Source organism: Miniopterus natalensis, chromosome 15 (assembly GCF_054644295.1).
Source record: "Miniopterus natalensis isolate mMinNat1 chromosome 15, mMinNat1.hap1, whole genome shotgun sequence".
Lineage (NCBI taxonomy): Eukaryota > Metazoa > Chordata > Mammalia > Chiroptera > Miniopteridae > Miniopterus > Miniopterus natalensis.
Window position 1 is genome coordinate 13,135,054 of NC_142095.1, and position 21,118 is coordinate 13,156,171.

General features: G+C 40.0%; 1 protein-coding gene and 1 long non-coding RNA gene across 4 annotated transcripts in view; one reads left to right on the forward strand and one right to left on the reverse strand.

The window, feature by feature from the left end:
* RBMS3 (RNA binding motif single stranded interacting protein 3) overlaps positions 1 to 21,118 on the reverse strand; it is a 640,734-nt gene that overhangs the window by 564,890 nt on the left and 54,726 nt on the right. The window lies entirely within an intron of this gene.
* LOC107526380 (uncharacterized) lies at positions 96 to 3,034 on the forward strand. The gene is made up of 3 exons (XR_001602159.2): positions 96 to 171; positions 711 to 820; positions 2,472 to 3,034. It is a non-coding gene; the product is annotated as an uncharacterized LOC107526380 (long non-coding RNA).

Consider the following 21,118-nt stretch of genomic DNA (forward strand, 5'->3'; position numbering starts at 1 on the left):
GGGGAAGAGCATCCCAGGCAGAGGGAACAGCAAGTGCAGAAGCCTGGCAACAAGAGTGTGTCTCAGGAATGTGTGAGAAATGGCGCAGCGGCTGGAATGGCACAAGTGAGGAGTGAAGACTATCAAAATAATGCTGGAGAGGTACCCTGGAGCCAGACTGTTAAAGCCTTGGTGAGAACTTTGTATGGGAAGCTCAATTAGTGACACTTGATAGTCTACAGCCAGGACTCTATCCAAATATTCTGGCTCTAGATCTAGATCTTCAACTATAGAATACTGTCCTCCTAAAAGATCTATTCGGGCTCCTCCAGATTCTAAGGCCTATATGATCAGTATCCTACATTGCCTCTGCCAATTTTGCCACCATGGACAAAGGAAGCCAGTATTCTTTTATTAATAAGTGATCTAGATACTCCTTGAAGGGAAAAGAATACTGCCTTATTTACAAATATAAGGAAAAATAATTCCTCAGCTCAAGCTATAGCCCACTTATATGTATTGATGCTATCAGCATCTTCCACACAAATTATCACTTTCCAAAAGGCTATTCTATTTTATTAGATTATTGTTATATTCTTTGCATCAATTGTCATTAGCCAAAACAATTCATGGAACATTTAAAGCTTTTCTTAAATAATGCAAAGATGATTTACCACTTGTGAGAATTGTAAAACCCTTGTTTGTTTGTTTTTTAATTTTTTCCCCCTCAGAGATACCAGTAGCCATGGCAATTTGGGAGGGAAGAAACTCATGTGAGAAATCGTTTTCATATCATGTCTGCTCTGTTGGAGCAGCACTGCTTTCCATTTAAATGATCAAGGTAAGGTAGGAGGTAACTCATTTAAGACACTCTCTAAATCAGAAGTCAGCTGCGTCCCATTTGCCAACTAACCACCAAATTTTGTACAAATTCAAGAGCAGCAAACTGCAGCAAAGGACATGGACTCTCTCAGATTCACATGACTCACAGCACAGACTGGAGAGGTTCTCATTATAGACGATTTCTTGGCTGACAGGAATGAGGCGATGCCTCAGAAACACCATCGTGAGGTAGAGAAGTGATGGTGCTAAAATGAGGGTCAACTGGATAGAAATGAAGACTCTTCTCATTTGTCCTTGACCTATCCACTCAAAGAAAACCAGAGTCTTCTCTTTAGGGTTACTTTCTGAATTACAAAGACTTAGGCAAAAGCAAAGGAAAATAACAGTAGAGATATAAGAGAAAAAAAAAATTGCACTATGTTTGAAAGCACATATACTATTCCATCTTCAAGATGACATTCATGACCTTGAATATATATTTTTTGGCATTTTCTGCCTTCTTTATTCAAATCTGTGAATTTCTTTTCTTTTAGTGATTTCTAAAGGAGTATTAAACATAAAAGTTGGTTTTACGAAGAAGAAAGACAAGATGGTAGACTGCAAATTCCAACATTAAAGTAATGTTATAACGTTTTTTTCACCAACCGAATACTGACCAGTGGTTTAAGAAAATACCTGAGACAAATTAGGAAAAAGAGACTAGTGATTCAACCATATGTGGTCCAAATTTAAATTATAATTGAATGCAAAACTATTAATGTAGATTAAAAACAATAAATATCGGCCATGGAAGGCAATCGTAAGCCTCAGGATAAAATAATATGGGACTATAGTTCAAGAGTATATCAAGTATAAAAATCAAGTATAAAAGCAAAAATAAATTTTTTAACCCTCACCCCTGAGGATATTCTTTTATTGAGTTTTTAGAGAGAGAGAGAAAGAAGCGGGAGAGAGAGAGAGAAACATTGATGTGAGACAGGAACATCAATCAGTTGCATCGTGTACAAACCCTGACCTGGGATGGTGCCCTCAACTTAGGTATGTGCCCTGACCAGAAATCAAACCCATAAACTTTTGGTTCATGGGACATTGCTCCAACCACCTGAGCCACCCAGCCAGGGCAAAGCAAGACTAATTTAAAGCAATAAGCATTATTAACTTCAACAAAGTTTTATTGAGCATCTATTATGTGTCTAAATAATTGAGGATACCTATATAAGTATCCTCACCCTTGTCCTCAAGTAGACTTAGCAACTCGGTATCTACCATACATCAACTATTCATAATGACCTTAATGTGTTTTCTCCTATCTGAGTTACCAATTTGTAGTAAGAGTTATTAAGTCATTTTCTTTAAGTTGACTCAGGAGTTTTTCTGAAAAGCATACTTTACTATAATTCTAAGCAATATTATACATAAAAGCTCATGTTTATTTTGTTTCTATTATCTTTGCAAAAAATACATAATATCCTCTCATAGAGCTTAATACTTTGCAGGCACATCTGGTTCTCCTTTACCACTAGGGTTACCCAGGATACACTTCTTCACTTCATTGAAAGTAGGCATGACCATGTGACTTACTGTAGCCAATGAAATATGAAGCAGAAGTGACACCTATAAATGCTTTTAACTCTTATTTAATTCTCTAGCCCACTGTTCTCTGATGGAAGGACCTGCTGGTATAGAGGCAACATCTTGGAAGGCTGAGCACAACTACCTTAAAGAGTCACCTGGACCAGTCATTGATTTGTCACGAGTGAGTGAGAATTGAACCTTTATTGTATTAGGCTGCTGAGGTTCGGTCACTTAACCACAGCATCACCTAGTCTACCCTGCCTAATACGACAATACTTGTAGCTTGAGTCTATCATTGTTGCTTTCCTTGTTTGAGTGTCTCCCCCACTAATACCTAAAGTCTGAAAAGGCAGGGAATGCATCTATCATGTCACTGTTACATCCCCAGCACCCAGAACAGTCCTTGGGATGTAATACACAATTTTAAAATGTTTGTTAAGTAAATGAATAAAATGTTCACCTAAAATCATCTCATTTGTCTATCAGCAATGAATGTATGATACTTTCTGAAATAATAGAAGGGGAAATGAGACGTGTACTCCAAAAGCAAAATCTGCTATGTTTTCTGGGAGAACTGCTACAGTCCTGAGTGTTTAAAGGAGGGAAGTGTTTTTCTGCACTGCACTGGGAGTGAGCACTGGGGTGTGGGGTTGACTAAGAAAGAAAGAAGGTGAAGAAGACGAGGAATAGAAACACATGCTTACTACATGCTAGACACTCACTGTATGAGAAGTTTATAAATGCTTCCTCAGTTAAAACTCACAAGCACCTGGAAGGTGCGTATGATTTTTCAGACTTCACTGTTGAGAAATTGAGAGGGAGGGAGTTTAACGATCCTATCCAAGCTCACACCCAGCTGTAACATGGCAGAGGGCTATTCGTGACTCGTGTGTATAAAGCCCAATCCCAGCTTTTTCCAAAGCATCATTTGATAGAGATTATAAATGCTTTATACCAAAATTGGATGAGATAATCTTTGTGTTTAAAACAAAAACCTTACAGTCTATATAAAAGTCTTAAATAAGTCAGTGTGTCTTCATAGAAACAGATCGTGTTGATCAAAAGGCAAGAAAGAAAGAACATGGCCTTCCATCATATAGCATAAACTCTGTATGGCAGGCGTAATGGTGAATTGTATGCGTCAACTTGGCTGGGCTATGGTACCCAGATGTTTGATCAAACACTGGTCTAGCCCAGCCAGGCATGGCTCAGCGGTTGAGCATCAACCTAGGATCCAGGAGTTCGGGGTTCGATTCCCGGTCAGGGCACATGCCCGGGTTGTGGGCTCGATCCCCAGTGAGGGGCATGCAGGAGGCAGCCGATCAATGACTCTCTCATCGTTGATGTTTCTCTCTCTCTCTCCCTTCCTCTCTCTGAAATCAATAAAGAGATATTAAAAAACAAAAAACATTAGTCTCGATGTTGTTGTAAGGTGTTTTTTAGATGTGATTGACATATACATCAGTAGACTTTGAATAAAGCAGATTATTCTCTACCATGTGGGTGGGCCTCCTTCAGTCAGTTGAAGGGTTTAAGAATAAAGACAGATCCTTCTAGAAGAAATTCTGTCTCCAGACTGTCTTTACACTCAAGACTCAACATCAAATCTTTTCTTAGTCTCTAGCCTGCTAACTTAACCTGCATTTTTTTTGGATTTGCTAGCCCCACAATCACATGAGCCAATTCCTTAAAATAAATCTCTCTCTCTGTATATGTGTGTGTATACATATGGGGTGTCCCCAAAAAATGTATACACATTTTGAATAATTATAAAGGCAGTGTTTATTAAAATGTTTTATTTTCAAAACTGAACTATCAGCTGTTAAAGTATATATGTATTTCTAGGGACACTCTCTCTGTATACACACATACACACACATCATACTAGTTGCATTTCCCTGGAGAACCCTAATCCAACAGGTTAATAAAATAAAAGGAATATGTTAGCAATGAAGGTCAGTGAAATGGGCACTCATACAATCCTAATAAATGTCTATAATGCTTTTCAATACAGCTTAATAACATGTGTAGCCTTAAAAACTTTCATTCCTGTAACCCAGTAATTTTACTTCTATGAATCTAAAACAGATCACCATTAGAAGTTTAAGACTAAGAAATTGGAAAAACCTGAATGTCCAACTCTAGTTCATTAAATAAACTCACTATAAAATATGATTCAACCATTACAATGATACTTAGAAACATTTTAACAACTTAGGAAATGCTTAAGTTGAATAGCTAATGGGGGAAAAATCAGAACACAACACCGTATATGATTTCAACAATGAAATATAAACAGAGACAAGAGACTGGAAGGACTATAGCAAAATAACAACAGTGGAACCTTTTCTCTGTGATGGGGTTATTGGTGATTTTACTTCTCTTTTTGATAAATACTGACATTTTCCAATTTGTCTTAAAATGAACATATTATTTAAACATTATTTTAAAATAAATTTTTTAGTAAGTATATATTTCTAGGTATGATTATCAGTTGACAAGATATGTTTAAACACCCAGAGGTGACAGTATCTAAATTACACATGTGTTTTAAGTAGCCATTTCCTTCTTACCTGGATCTGACGTCAATTTAAGAAAAGCTTAAACCTTTCTGTAACATCTAGGAGCATTAATTCTACTTCGAAAATGTCAAAACTCTCATTTAAGACCTCAAAACAAACATTCTCATTGAATGAAAGAATACAGCTATTGATGACATATCTTTAAAAGGATTAAAATAAACCTGCATTAAGTATCTAAGACTTTCATTTTTTTAATATTCATTTTTTCAATATAAACTAATTCTGCCTTTGCACATCTAAGTTTCTCATAAATTTGTTTGTAAAAAAATACTGATGCATCCCTGTCAGCTTGTTTACCATATGTTGTAGGAATAGGGCCGTTTTTTGTGTGTCTATCACTATGTTTCCCTGTATATTTCGATGCAAAGAATTCCACTATTTGCAGTCCATTGAGCCAATTTTGTCCCAATGTAGCTGTTCAATTTGAATGGCCCCTCTCACCAGCTCACCTTCTGCCATGCCTCGTGCCATTGGTGAAGAAGAGCTTTGGAAAACACTAATTAAAAGTCTCAAAGTAGGAAAAGACAGCTAACTGCACTGTTACATGGAAAACACATTTTTCTAAAGGAATGTTATCACTTTGCACTGACAGTCCAGCTTCCAGCTGTCAATAGCTGAGCAAGTTGGGTCGATATGACCAGATTTGATCGGCTGAACTGATTCTTTTCCCTAGAAAAATCTAGATCTGCACAAGTCTAGGCTGAAAGTGACTACTAATTGGAAAACTACTACCAGATAAAATACAAGACATCTAGTTCAATCTGAAGTTCAGTCAAATTTTAATATAAGTATGTCCCAAATATTGTGTATGGCATGACCCATGAAATATTGGGTCCATACTTATAAAAAGTATTTATTGCTTGTGTGAGATTCTAATTTAGCTGAGTGTCCTGTGTTTTTATTTCCTGAATATGAAAAGCCTACTCTTAACTGATGCACCAAAAACCTTCACAGGTCTTTCAGAGGTCACAAGAATTGGTGGAATTCAAATTTAATGACGACTAGCCATGCTTAGTATTTGTAATCCTCTTTACACTCAAACCAGATGAACCCAAAAGTCCCAAAATTAAGTCTCCCTTAGGAGAGTTCAACCACAGTCACGTTCTGTTCTGTTTTGTTTTGTTTCTTAACATGAGGGGAAACGATTTTTTTTCCTAAAACTGTATTCACCACAATAAAGTGCCTGTGAAGAATGACAGATGCCCTGATCCCCATCCCTGATATCAGAAAGGTCCAATTTAAGAGAACCAGACAATTGTGCAAAACATGAGAGGAAAGGAGACCCAGGGCAGTGCTGCCCAAAGCCTGGTCCACCCACAGGCCAGTGCTGACCAGCAGGCTCTCCCAGGCCCATGAGCAGCAAGCACAGGGATCTAGATTAAGTGTCTAGCAACTCTACAGTAACTTGTCAGAGAAGTTTATGTCTCTTGTCTCTAAATCATACAAGTTTGGACTCGTATTTTAAAAGCCTGGTTATTTTTATTTTTTTATTTTTTTGGATTTCACTTTTCTAGTAATTCTTGTGTATTTTACCAAAATATTAGATAGAGTCAGTCAGAAGAGAACAAAAACCAGTCTTTCACAACAGTTTGAAAAGTCTTGATCCAGAAAACGTAGAATTGTCTCATTTCCTTTCATTTTTCATCTGCAGGTGGCTACTGGCAAATAAGTTACCCTGATGTGTTTTCTGATTGCAATGCAAAGAATGGTGAAAGCTATGTGCACCACAAAGGAAAACTTACTTCTCTGCAACTTATCTTTCTTGTTTTCCTAACTCACTCTCTTTTCTGTGTGTATTCCTTACCCTGTAATCAGTGCCACCGTCCTGACCCCAGGGAAGATCTTGAAGAGTACCAAACCCCAAGCCAGGATTTGGGGGGCTTCTTGGCTGTGAGACGCTGATGCTGGTGAGATCAGTTCCCAGGGGGAGCCTCAGTTATCTCACATGCAAAATGCTGGTTCTAATTAGGTCATTTAAGGTCCATTTCTGGCTCTGACACTTTGCAATGCCAGGATGCACTTGCTGAACTAAGGTGAGGCTGTATCTTTTAAGCAACAAAGATACCAGGGCTGGCTGGCCCCTGCGTGGACAGCTAGACTTGTTCCAGCAGAACGAGGTTGATATTCTTCAGCCAGTGTCTTTCTGTGACTTCCAGCCATTCCCAGCATCTGTGTACTGGGAGGCCCCAACTCCAAAAATAGCCCTAGAAATTATAATTTGTCTTCCAGAGATGACATCTCCATGAACAGCACTAAATCACGGCCATACAGTTAGCCTGACACTTTTGCCGATGCCTCAAAAACGGTTCGATCCCTGGTAGTTGAGGTGCACTGTCTGTCCCACCCAGGGACCCCCAGGGTGCTGAACGTTTACGCTCACTATGCAGTCAGGAAACGTAATGATTCCTTTTTCTTTAAGGACGTTTATGAGCGAAGGTAATGGGTGGAACATAAATGCCCTGACTGTTTACTGAGACTCGTAAATGCTAAGAACACAGACAAATAATTGTCACCTGGAGATTTGTTCTTGCAGCGGAGAATCTTCGTTTTTAGCAATTTAACGGCTAAAAGTTTACCCACCTTGAGGAGAATTATTTAGGAAGAAATAAAACGTGGCGCTCATTTCATTCCTTGCTCTGCCAACTTCCATCCTTGCGGAAAACCAGCGCTCATATAAAATGTGTGGAAGGTAGCTTGCTGGATGGGGGAGCAAAAGGAGGGGTAAGGAGGACACCCCGAACCTCGCCATAACAATGCCACGTTTTTAACACCAGCAGAGCTTGAGATCAACGGTAACTAATGGGCCTTCTGTTTTCCTCTGTGAGAGAGGAACTTTGTTACTTACAAATGATCCACAAAGAAGGAAAGAAGAAGAAATCTCTACTGGCCACTTAGTGAAAGCTGAACAAATGGTACAGGTCAGGTCAGAATTTAGTGAGTGCAATCAAATGCTCACACTTCTTTCTTTATATTTTATTTTTTATATTTCTCCATTGATTTTTTTTTTTTTTAGACAGAGTGGAAGGGAGAGAGGGAGAGAGAGAGAAACATCGATGTGAGAGAGACACATCGATTGGTTGCCTCCTGTGCGTGCCCCCACCAGGGCCGGAGATTAAACCTGCAACCCAGGTATGTGCCCTTGACTGAGAATTGAACCCAAGACCCTTCAGTGCACAGGATGAAGCTCTAACCACAAAGCCACACTGGCCAGGGCCAATTGCTCACACTTCTTGAGAGTTAAGAACATTGGCCATGTCTGGCTAGGGTGGGCTGATGGTCAGGCTGAGCTCATCTTAGGGCACTTTCTGAGATGCTTTGGCACTGCAGGGTGGGGTAACTAGTGTGAAGCCCCCAGGACTTTGGGACTCCCCATCGGCTATGGCAGCTGCTGCAGAAACAGGTAAATGGTGACATTACCAATGCGGGGGGAGCAGGGAAGGGGACAGTGATGCTGTAATTCGGCATGTAGGTGGCCAGCCTGTGGCTTCTTCCCTCCCAGGGTGGACAGCTACATTACATGTGACAGTTAACCTTGTCTCACCCCCTCCAGCCATGGCAGTTCTCTCGGGGCCCTCCAAATGCTGCCTTGGCAAGCAAAGAGAGTTAAAAGTGAACCATCCCAACAAAGGAAATTTTTTTATTGCTGAATAAGACTCCTATTGCCTCATTTCTTTTCCTTCCTTTCTACATCCAGTGGGAAAGGGAAGGGAGAGCTTTTCCAGATTCGCATCGTGACGTTAAACAGCCCCTTGCAGGGAGAGCACAGGGAAGGCTCCCTGGCACCTGCTTTGGGAGTGGCACGAGGGAACCCAGGGACATCAGCATATCTGCACAAAGCAGCAGTGGGGAAAGGGACCTCTGGCCTGGAGGTGCTTCTTACTCCCCCCTTAGGCTGAGTTCTCGGTCCATAAAACAGGGCAAATTACTGAGAGGAACAGAGGGAAGCCACTCTGTTTGTCAGTGTGACGGACGCCCACCCATCAAACAGCGATCGGATACGAGATACCTTAACCTCTCGTTTCTCTCTGACTAGGGAGGGGTACACACGTTACCAGGGACAGGGGACACAGGCGGGGATCGCTGTGCTAAAATGGACCTGTGGATTCCACGTGCAGTCACCACACAGTAGCTTTTAAGGGCTGCTGTCCAGCCCCAGTTTATGCATTTTTGCTGCAAAGTCTAAAAATTAGTTCCGTTTCTTGGTAAAAAAACAACCCTTGTGTCAAAGCCCCTAGAAACACTGCACAGTGTCGTTCCACGAGTTTGTAATGAGTCTCCCTGTTATGACAGGGGATAAACGCATCGGATTCAATACATTTGGGCTGGGAAATCTCTTTTTGCCAGTTTCCGAACCAACTGTCTGTTATACTATGTCTGTGCTAAGAGGAGCTAATGTAGAAATGTTCATGCTCCCCGTCCATGTACAAGTCTTTCCGCCAAAAACAGGAAAGGACTGAGCTTCTCGAGGCTTTAATGTTATTTATTTTCCACTGAAGGGTGTGATTTTTATACCAGGTACAGTTTTCCTTCAGTATATATATATATATATTTTTAAGTGTCTGCCTTTGAAATGATTCCTAGAATGAAGATCCTGACCACTGGTCCTTGTTAACTATCTGGTGATCCTTTCCCCCAGCAGATGGGGAGGGCCTCGTGACAGCCCCTGGCCTAATGTCAGTGTGGGTAATTGCATCCTGCCCACTTGAAATGGCCCAGCAGCCGCGTGGGCCCGGGACCTGCCGCATTCTGGGCCTGAAGCGCCGGGGTGCCAGCGGCTGGGGAGCAGCTGGTGCATGCCAGCCCAGAGACGGTGCCCTTCGGGCAGGTGCACAGGTTTTCTTTGGCCAAATACAAATTCTAAGCTAGGAATAAGCTTCACGGATGCTTTTTATTTTTTTCAATGAACACAAGTAACTACTAGGAGACTAAAAATATAAAAGTAGCCAAAGCATAAATGTGAACTAGGAGGAAAATAAATACACTTTTTTTTTTTTAATCTTTACCCGACGATATTTTTTTCATTGCTTTTCAGAGAGACAGGGTAAGGGGGAGAGAGAGAAACATCGATGTGAGAGAGACACACCGACTGGTTGCCCCAACCCTGGGGCCAGGGATCGAGCCTGCAATTGAGGTACGTGCCCTTGGCTGGAATCGAACCTGGGACCCTTCAGTCCACAGGCCAATGCTCTAACCACTGAGCCAAACCTTGGCCAGGGCAATAAATACACTTTCACTAAAACCAGTCTATTGTGTGGTCATTTTGCACTCTGTGAATCTTATCAAGCTTCTAGATTTGAATTTTGACAATAAAGATAAATAATTCACATAAAACAGACAACCCTGCCCCTTCTGAAAGAATTTTATACACACATATATATATGTGTATAAACACATACATGTATACATGCATATGTGTGCGTGTATGTTTGTGTGTATCCCAACTGTTACTACCTCCTTCTAGAGGGTCTTCCTTAGTCTGGAATAAAAGCAACTTTCTCCATGAAACCACAGTAGGCATCTTACAGATATCTCATTTGAGTAACACCTTGAATTGTTAACAAACTTATCTCCTGCACCAAACTGTACCCTTAAAAGGTATCCTACCCCCTTCTGTTTCCTCAGCACACCTATTGAGCACACATAACAAATGCTCAATAAATAAAACACGTAAGCCAAACCTAACTATTTTTAAGCTCTCACCCCCAAAACACTATTTTTAAGGGCTGTAAATTAAGGCATATTTTTCTTGGATACATACATCTGGACAAAACCCCAGAAACTTTGGTGGCCTGTGTCACACTCCCTTGGCCACCTCAACTCTAGGGAACAATTTCATTAAGCACAGGCTCACCTTGCATAGGGCACACCTCCTCAAGCAAAGGCCCTAGTACCATCAGCCAGAGGTGGCTTCAAGAGCTGCTGGCCCCCTGTGTAAGTGGCACCTGGAGGTGCATGGGGACTGCACCAAGGCAACACTAAACCAGCAGAGGACAGGCACTGGTAGATAAATGCTCCCGTCCCCCAGCCTTCTGGCACACAACTCTGAAAGTCCTGTACCTTCTCCAAATCTCTCAGTGTCACTGAACCCCACTGACCAACTTCAGCTATTTTTATTTTTTCTACCAACTTTTGAGCAGTGACCTTGATAACACACCATTATATTGGGATTTCATAACTTCCACCCTCCCCACTCCCTCATTGTTTCTTCAGGGGGTCACAGCCCAAACACACTATCTACAACCAAGCCTTTTTGCCTGTCTCTGAATCTGGGGGAACTTAAATTCAGACAACTTGGGGAATCCCTACACAGTCAGTCACATCAGCAGCCTATCCACATAAAAACATAGCTGTTTTTCCACCGTTCATTTTCTTTTCCTACCATAGGACAGATAAGCAATACATCATGAGTGTCCCAATATACATACAAACATACACACACACACCTATATATTACATAGCATGTCACCAAGTCGGAGGGAGAGCTAAGATTGTGCCTCAATGTGTCTTCTGAAATACTATCTTAGTTCTAACCAGTGACTCGGAATCATTCCCAGAGTCTCATAACTAGTGGAAAAGTCCAGATTCTGCCTTATTTTAGCCTCTGCAGGTCACCATAAATTAGCTTAAACTTCCCAAGCCTCTGTACAACTCAAGCTGACTTGAATCCTAATTTGTCCTATGCGGCAATCTGGGCGATGCCATCTGCATGCTTAAATCTCAAGCTGCCTTGGCCCTTGGGGTGTAAAAAAATGTTTATGCAGTAGGGCCTGTCACTGCCATGCTTGCTTTGTGTAGATCATCAGTGGGTAGTGCCCTATCTAAGAGGAGGGCTTGATGAATATCAGTTCATGAAATCAAGGGCAGGATGCCACAGAAGGGCAGGCCACCCTTGAGTTGACAGTCTCCTACTCACAGTGGAGCTCTTCTGTTGGCCACGAGATAGAGGAATGCACTGAACCAGTGGACGGCAGGGGATTCTCCCTAGTCCTTTAAGGCACTGGTGTTTAGACCTGGAACTTCCATAAGGATTCAAACTGAGTACTGTACGACCCAGAGCTTCTATTTGATGTATTTCTCTCTCTCTCTCTCTCTCTCTCTCTCTCTCTCTCTCACACACACACACACACACACACACACATACACACACACACACTCAAGAAATGTCTGTTTTAGTTTCTGCTATAACTTCAGTTCCTAGAAAAATGATGCCTGGCACATAGTACACGCTAATGAATGAATGAGTGCTAGAAATCAAAGTGATTTTTATTTTCTTCTATAAATGACCTATTGCTTGTTCTATTATTTTTAAAACCAGAAAAAATTATAAAAAGTAAAAATGTATATTATTGCTCACTTCATTGCTTTTATTCTTAGCCTGAAAAATAAATTTCTATTGAACTCAAAGTAAAGGACAAGAAGAATATCTGTTTAAATTCTTGTGGAATCAAACTCCCAATGAAACATATCTAATCTCTGCAGTTATTTCCACGGGTTTTCCACTCCCACTGATTTTGGTGTAGTTTCTGATCAATCATGATGGTGGAAGATGACCCAATTTTATAACATCTGAAGCTGTTCAATTTCTCTGTGATACGATTGCATCATGGGCCAGGCCGAATGGTCCAACAGAGAAATGCTTTCACATTCTCTTAAAAGGTTATCCGTTTGGCTTTCTTTTAAGATATTGTTTCTTTGGAGAAAAATTGAAGCTTATATCTAAGGACAAAACTATGTGATAAAAACTTTCTCTCTCTTACCAATCCTTCTACCTTCACACGGGGGGAAAAGTCTAAAAAACTTAGGCTTTTAGTTCTAAAAATGTTGATGATTGCAAGTACCTGAACCTGTCTTGAAATCTGCCTTTAAGTATGTTGAACCAGTTTAGGCAGCAGCCAATTGAAAATTTTGATAATTTCTAAAATATCTCACAGCTGACTCTCTGACAATAGTAGATAAAACCAAGCCAACATACAAAAACAATAAATGAGAATGATTTTCTTTGTGACTCTTAGCTTTATTTAACATTGCAGCGATTTTCTCTGGAATAGACAACTCGAAACCCAGCAAAGACATACCCACCATAGAGGAGAAAATTAATCTGGTCACCAGAGGTTTGGGACCCACCTTTAGCCCTTTAACAATGGCCCAGAAAATAATTTATCTCTTGCTGTTATTTTGTATCTAGCAATTCAACTGAAGACATCATTTTGTCCTCAGCAGGGGCAGTAATTTTCATGCTAGCCTCCATGGATAGCTTTGTATAATTTATGTAGTTTTTAATTTTGGTAATAGCAACTAGCTGGCTAAGGCAATAAGCCTTTTTTAACACAGACAAAATAGAGAAATCTCTCATATTTCAATTAACTAGCGGAACCAAATCGTAACGAGTACGGCTGTTGCATTTCATTTGGCGTTGCTCAAATAATTCATTTAAAACATGTTTTATTGTTAATATGTATAATATTCACACTAACATTGGAGAGTTAGAAAAACATCAATCTGTAATCGAATGCCCCATTACACCACCAAAAATCTTGTTTTTATCAAATTAATGGTATCATCCTTAGCTTTTCAACTCTTGAAACGTGTCAGATGCCAGGAAGCAAGGAATGGGGACTGAAGATGGTGTGAAATATAAAATCATGTGTGACTGGCCCCATTCATCTAAAAATCTTTTGAAATGATCAATAGCCTCACTGGTTTTATGCTTTATGCTGAAGATTTAAAAATATATGCACAAGAAAACACTATTTCCAATATTATATATTTCATTCCAGAAAATCATAGTAGTCATTGAGTAACTATTGATAAATGTAATTAACAATTCTCAGCTACAGCACATAATAATCATGTATGAGATCATAGAGTCATCTTTGACCAAATGAAAGTTTTTAAAAGTGTACCCAGATTTAGTACAACCCTTGTATGTACTATATTCATTCTCAAGTTAGTAATAATCATTTTAAGTAACCCACTGTAGAATTAACTTCAAAGATATTAAGTTAATTAAAAATCTAATATTGTAAAATTCCAAACATAAACTTCTTCCTACTTGTCACTTGGCCATCAATATTTATAAATGTCCAAATTTCACACACGCTTTTAAAATTTACATTTCAACATCTCTGAGAGCAGGTTGTGTCACATGATGGACGATATGAAAGTTGTTTATTACAGTTTCATAGCAAGCATTTTGTTGTTCTTCCTGGTAGAGCAGGAGAACATAAAATAATGATGTCTTGCAATCAGCTCTTCTTGAATTCCATGAAATGCAGTCAGAGACATTGTTTCTCGGCTCACTAACTAGATTTGTTGGGTGATACTACACGTCGCTGAAAGTTGGTTAAGTACACATACTCCATGATATGCCACTGTAGGGCCCAAGCTCAGACACATAAGACACTTACCACAGCACTTGTCAAAAAGCATGCTCTAACACCTATCAAAATTTGAATATGTGTAGCAGGTGCTGCTTTTACCCCTGCAAGGTCTCCAGGTCTCCTTTACTCCTTTACCCAGCTTGGGTTTCTGTGCCTCCATCTTTTCTGAAGGTGTATTTTTAGCTTACAGGAGCCACCTCACCCAGAGTTGCCTAGGGGGTTACAACTACCCTCTTTCCTGGGGGTGGCTCATAATCAAAGGTATAAAAGCCAAACTTTTTGCCTAAAGGCAGGCAAGGTTCACACCCCAGAGCTTACCCTGGGAGCAGGCTGAAGTTAGACTTCAGAATCCACACCTAAGCACAACTCCTTCCCCTGTTCTATTCAGTTTCTTCACCCCCCTAAAGATTTCTCTTTTAAAGCACTCCTTCCATATAAGTCACTTACACAAGAATCACTAACTCTGTCGGCAACACTACCTAAGAGTATGTTTCCTCAGGTCTCCGCTGGGTGTGGTATTTCTACTGGTTTCTACAAGGTGCCTGGGCAGCATAATCATTTGAAAACATCCAGATGAGCCCTGGGAAACTATAACTACGTATTTATATGTTGGCCTTCAGGGTCTCAGAGGAGAAACAGGCACGTAAATAAATAATCTCAAATTAGTAAAATGCACATATTAAAAATGTGCTATAGAAATCCAGAAGAAAGAGTAACTGTGGGAATTCAGTGCAAGCTATACTGAGAAGGTAAAATTTGAGTTCAATCATGAAGAAATGAAGGTGGCTGAGCTCCGTTAGGCAGACATGGAGAAAGAAGCTGAACCAAAGAGGAAATGCCAGGTGCTAACCCTTAGAGGTCTGAGAAAGCATGTTGTGTTCACAGATCTGCAAATAGTTTGGTGTGCAGGCATAGGTGCAAACTGGGAGAGGATGAGAGAGAGAGAGAGAGAGTGTGTGTGTGTGTGTGTGTGTGTGTGTGTGTGTACACATATACTTGCATACAATTCATGATCAATTAATTACATATGGATACCAGTGAAACATGAGTAGGAAAATGACATCATTTGATTTTTTAATGAATTGTTTAACTTCATATAAAATATGAGCAAAAAAATACTCAGAAGGCACACAAAGATATAAAAATTGGGTTTTAACAAAAAGGTCTCTAGAGTCTTATCATAGTCACGCAGATGTGTGTTGGGGTTGTTTCATTTCTTGCACATAGTAGGTAAGCCAGACCCTCTAAGACATTTGGAAGAGATCAAAGGGTATAAAACTCCATGAGAGAAAGGCAAGGGTAAATTCTTGAGAAAGTGATCGGCTCGCTCATCTGCCGGGCCCTATTTTCTGCCACAGGTCCCTCTGTAAAGACTCTCTGGCTCTGCAAAGCCATTTCCATGTAGTTGATCTCTTGCACCTTTTCTTTACATTAAATGGACATGCATTCTTGGATTTTTCTGTAAGTCACCATTATGCTTTTGACAAGCACATAGCAATCTATTACAATAAATACCCCAGGGAAGAAGTGATAAGTATCTACACTAAGACAATGATCCAGGGAAAGGGAAAGGGGAAGGAAGATAGGGGAGTAATGAACAATTTATTTGGTAAAAATAAAATAAATGCAAATTGGCTATCCTTTGGAAGTAAGACAGAAATACGAAATACCTATTTATGCCACCTTAAAAACCTTCATGCTTAGAAGTGCCTCAGGGTTAGCACACGAAAATAATATTAAAGAGCCTGAGCTTCGTTAAAACCCCAAGGTGTATCAATTCACAAAACCCAATTCAAGAAGGGCAGCTAAGGAAAAAATCGGAGTGAACAAAAGCTATCTACCTGACCCATAAAAGTAAGATAAGAACATTTAGCGTAGACTTGCAAAGAAGAAAACAAACAAAAAAGGCACTGCTCCTTCCTTGAGGAGATTTTATCCTTGAGTTTCTGGTGCGCTGAGGACAGCCCCGACTCAGCTGCATGGCACTGAGGCTTCTCTCCCTCCGCTCTGGGGGAAGCCACTGTAGCATTAGTTCTAGAGGCAGGCCAAGCCCAGCCAGAGGCCAAACAGCACATTAGGTGTCCAATGGCCCAGGCCCTCCTGCCCAAAATGAGAAGGTTCAGCTGCGAGCTGCATCTTCCTGTTAGAAAGGAGGTTTGCTGAAGAGTAGAAACTTTTCTTGCAAGGAGAGAGAAAAAAGAAAGCAAAGGCCTGCTCTCTCTTTGACCACAGAGCAATGGCTCAACTCCTAAGTGTCAAATGAGAGAGAATATACTGTTCATGACTGTTCCCCCCACCCTGTGTGGAGCTGTAGCCCATTCTCCAGCTCCTGTGTGGAAGCACCTGCTGAAGGCTCCCAGTTGCCAGGCTCTGGAATATTACCCACAGCCCCACTTCCCCTGGAGAAATGCAGGGCGGGGCAAAAGCAGGCTTAGTTGTGAGTATGCGAAACATAGTTTATTCATTTTTTAAAGAAAAATACTTTCATTGACTTTTAGAGAGAGAGGAAGGCAGAGGGTGAGAGAGAGAGAAACATTCATGTGAGAGTGCAACATCCCCCCGGGGCCTCCTGCACACCCCCTATGGAGATCGAGCCAGACGCCCGGGCATGTGCCCCAGGAGACCAGAGCCTGTTGGTGCACAGGACAATGCCCAGCCAACTGAGCCAGTCTGGCCAGAATGAGTTTACTCTTTATTACTGTATTATTTTCCATATGAACACCTGTAAACCTACTTTGGCCCCGCTTTGTAATCTATAGTCTTACTTGGGCTTCAGAGTCCCCAGATGACAAGGACAGGGTTCACTTTTCACCTGAGAGCACATCCCTGCTTGACACTTTTCCCTTCCCTAGTCTGCTTCCCTGGCTTCCTTTAAAGTATTTTTTTGGTTTTTTGTTCCCTGGAAAACACTCCTGCAATAAATCACTTAAACCCAAATCCCTGCCTGGAGACCTGCTTCTAGGAAACCTGACCTAAGACAAATGGGTTAAAAACAATATGGTGGGTTCCAAATAAAAACTGGCAGCTGAGATTTTTAGCAAGAAAAGAGATCACTACACAGTGATAACAATCATAATCCTAACCACACTGGCAGAAAAAGAGATGCTTACATTTTATTAGATCTCCAGATAACGTGGTGGTCCAACAGAGAGGAGTTAGGCAGCAATTATCCATGACAAGAGCAACATCGCTTCAGCAAGGCAGACTAACAACTGCATGCTGTTTTCCTTTGGAATTGTATTGACAGTAATACAACATTTGTACCACATATTTACATGTCATTATGTATGTGACCTTGAGAAAAAGTTGCTTAATCTCTCCAATCCTCAGTTTCCCTCCCAATAAGGTAAGTTTAAGATTGCCTTCCCCCTATAATCATCATGAATATTAAATCAGAGGCTCCTGCAAAGCAATTAGCATAATACTTGGCTCTCTCCAAATATCAATTTCCTTCCACTTCCCTACCTGTCACCATCAATTAACATTTCTTTGTAATGCACTGACTGTATTGTTCCTTAATCAACACTAAGATTTAATCTTAGTCTATTCTTTTATCATGGCTCAAGGTGATGTGATTAATATGAGAGCCTATTTCCCATGCTCTGAAAACAAAATATGAAAACTGATGGGATTAGCCCAGTTGCCATAGTGGGTATTTGTGTTTTTGCCTGCCCGGCATCTTATTTATTTATTTATTTATTTATTTATTTATTTACTTATTTGTTTACTTATTTATTTACTTATTTACTTATTTACTTATTTACTTATTTACTTATTTACTTATTTATTTATGTTTGGTAATGCCATGTTAATTTTCCCTTGAGGAACACCCGTTTGTCATCTGATTTTTTTTTTTTTTTAAAAGATGGTCTCTACCCATATGAGGATTTGGCACCTGATTCAATTGAACCAATCAGCTTTGTTGCTCAAAAATGTTTTTCTCGCGTGACGTCAGGGTAGAAAATGTTTGACGTTTCTTTCTCACTACAGTGATACCCTGAGGAGTCCTCATTAGTTCTCTCAAATTCAGCACTTCTTGGCGAGGGCTTTGATTTTTCAATCTACACACCATTTCAATAAGTTGCCTCTATTGCTGTTAGTCAGAGGCAGGCTCTGTTGTCTGCCACTGAGGACCCAACATACAGTGACTCTTAAATTTAAAAATCTAATAGTTTCCCAAAAAAATCTTAAAAGGTGGAATTAGGACTTTATATTCTAAAGTGGAATGGTTTAAAGAAAAGGCAAATAAAGAGAGCATTCTCAATTTTATTTGAAAGGATTGATATCATGATTATTCATAAATATATATGTTTGCTGTATAGGATCACTTGCCAGTTCTGCCGCAAGTGGATTACGTATCTTAATTAAACACTTTTTACACTAGAAATATATTACACATGCCAAAAAACTTCAGACACCCCTTTATTCCACTTTCAAATTCCACTTACGTGTTTATAATGTAAGCCCTAACTCAAACTAAATATTAATATATTAGATTTTAGTATCCCTACCTTTCAAGTTGGAAATATAAATGTTAATGAGATTGTAAAATTATTTATTTTTTATAAATTTTTTATTGATTGATTGATTTTAGAGAGAGGGAGAGAAACATTGATTTGTTGCTCCACTTATTTATGCATTCATTGGTTGATTCTTGTATGTGCCAAGACTGGGGATCGAACCTGAAACCTTGACATATGGGGATGATGTTCTAACCAGCTAAGTCATCCAGCCAGGGCACGATTGTCGAATTATAACTAAGTTATGATAGAATAGAAGACTATCCCAAAACTTCTGATTACAGATTAATTCCTACAAAACTAACAACGCACTATTCCACAGGGTATGTCCTGCTATCTATTATTAATCTGCCAAATGGGAATTAATATGGTGGCAGCAAACCTGGAGTTGTACCAGGATGATCTTCACAGTTAAGAGAAGCATCCCTTCCAGACATACCCTCCATCCATCCAACCCACATCACCAACATGCTATCCCACCCTACATGCAACTCTGCTCAGGCTAGATAGGCAAAGAACAGTCCAAGGCCTCTGTGGAACTCTTACAGGACAGCTCCTGATCCAGGAAAAGGTATTCTGAAGACCAAGTACAGGTTCCTACGTTGCTGTGACATTCTCAGTATATCTCATTGTGCGTTTAAGCCACCAAGAGCTCCAAGTTCCTCTACCCATTTCCTCCCGTTACTGTCTCTCTCACAGAAGCTGTTTCAGATCAAGTCCATTCCATTGCAAGCCCATTCATTCGCTGAATAAATATTTATTGCTTGGCGGCTATGTGTGAGGCTGCCAGATAGACTCAATGACTACAATAGTGAACAAAACTGACAAAGTCCCTACTCTTCTCTTTGGTGGGGGATGACTGGAGTGGGAAAGATGTGGGTGAATGAATAGACTAGACAATTTCAGGTAGTCATAAGCACTACGAAGAAAGTAAGTAAAGTAAGTAAGGTAAGTTGGTTGAGAGGGATTGGTTTGGTGGCAAGAGGATGGTCAGATTTAGACTGAGTGGCAAGGGAGGGGCTCACAGGGAAGGAGATCAAAAGAACTGTAGACATTGACTTAAATTTTATGGGAAGAGCAGAGACCACCGGTATATACCCATAATACATTGATTATTTTAGCGCATGTGTCCCACTGGTTTATATCCATCTGAAACACACAAACCCAGAATATCTTAGTTAAAACACACACACACACAAGCTCAAATCTCTTTGAATGCCACACATTTTATCTTGGTTGTGGTATGCTTTGTAAACATAAAGAATAAAATGACTTGGCTACCCGAATGCTTTGCTCCTTGAGAAGAAATCATTCCCTCTTTTCCCCCTTTGGGGTATTGATTACTCATTAATCCAGCAAAACAAAGGATTAATTAATCTCCATGGTTCAATGAAGAATAAATTAGCACAGTTTAAAATGGGCCTGATTCAATATTACAAATTGGAGGAAACGTTCCACACACTTTCTCTCCATTCACTTCTCCAAACCTAATCTCCAGAGGATGGTCTTGAAAGAGTGAATTTAGTTTGCATTGTATCTTGTATTTTGTCTCCTTCTTTAGAATCTCATCCCTTGAAATGCTCATTGCTTTTCCCAAACCCCACTTTAACTATTTCCAAACACAGAAACAGCATTCTTTTTAAAACATGCTTTAGATATATCACTTATCTGAAACAACATTTTTCTACGTAGAAAACAATTTGAATAGCTAGTTTTTCAGAATTGAAAATAACACAAGAGCCACATACATTCAGGCATTTACATAATCTGATTATTTCCCCTGGGACATAAAAAGGACTCATACATATCATCCTATTAGGCCAGGATGCCTCGGGAAACTACGAAGTGTGTGTAAGGTGCGCTCTCTCTGAACATCTTCAGGAATAAAAGATAGTATGTTTTCTAAAGTCATTTTTTGGGTTATAAATCGAGTTTTATTCTGAGCTATAAAAGAAATCCAATGTTAGAATGTATTAAGGGGTAGAATCTACACTTGTAAATCAAATACCACTATTTGACATGACTGTATTTAGGAGATTATACTCCCCTCAGTGCCTCCTCCCCTAATTTTGTTGCAATTATATCAATTTAAAGGAATTGTGCATCTAGATTTGGCCTCTGGAATCTTAGCCAAAATTCTTAGAGAGAGGTAGCATCTGAAAGAGTAAAGGAAGGAAAAACACAGGAGTAAACTTGGTCTCCTCTACCCATACCTTTATTGTTACATTTTCTAAGACAA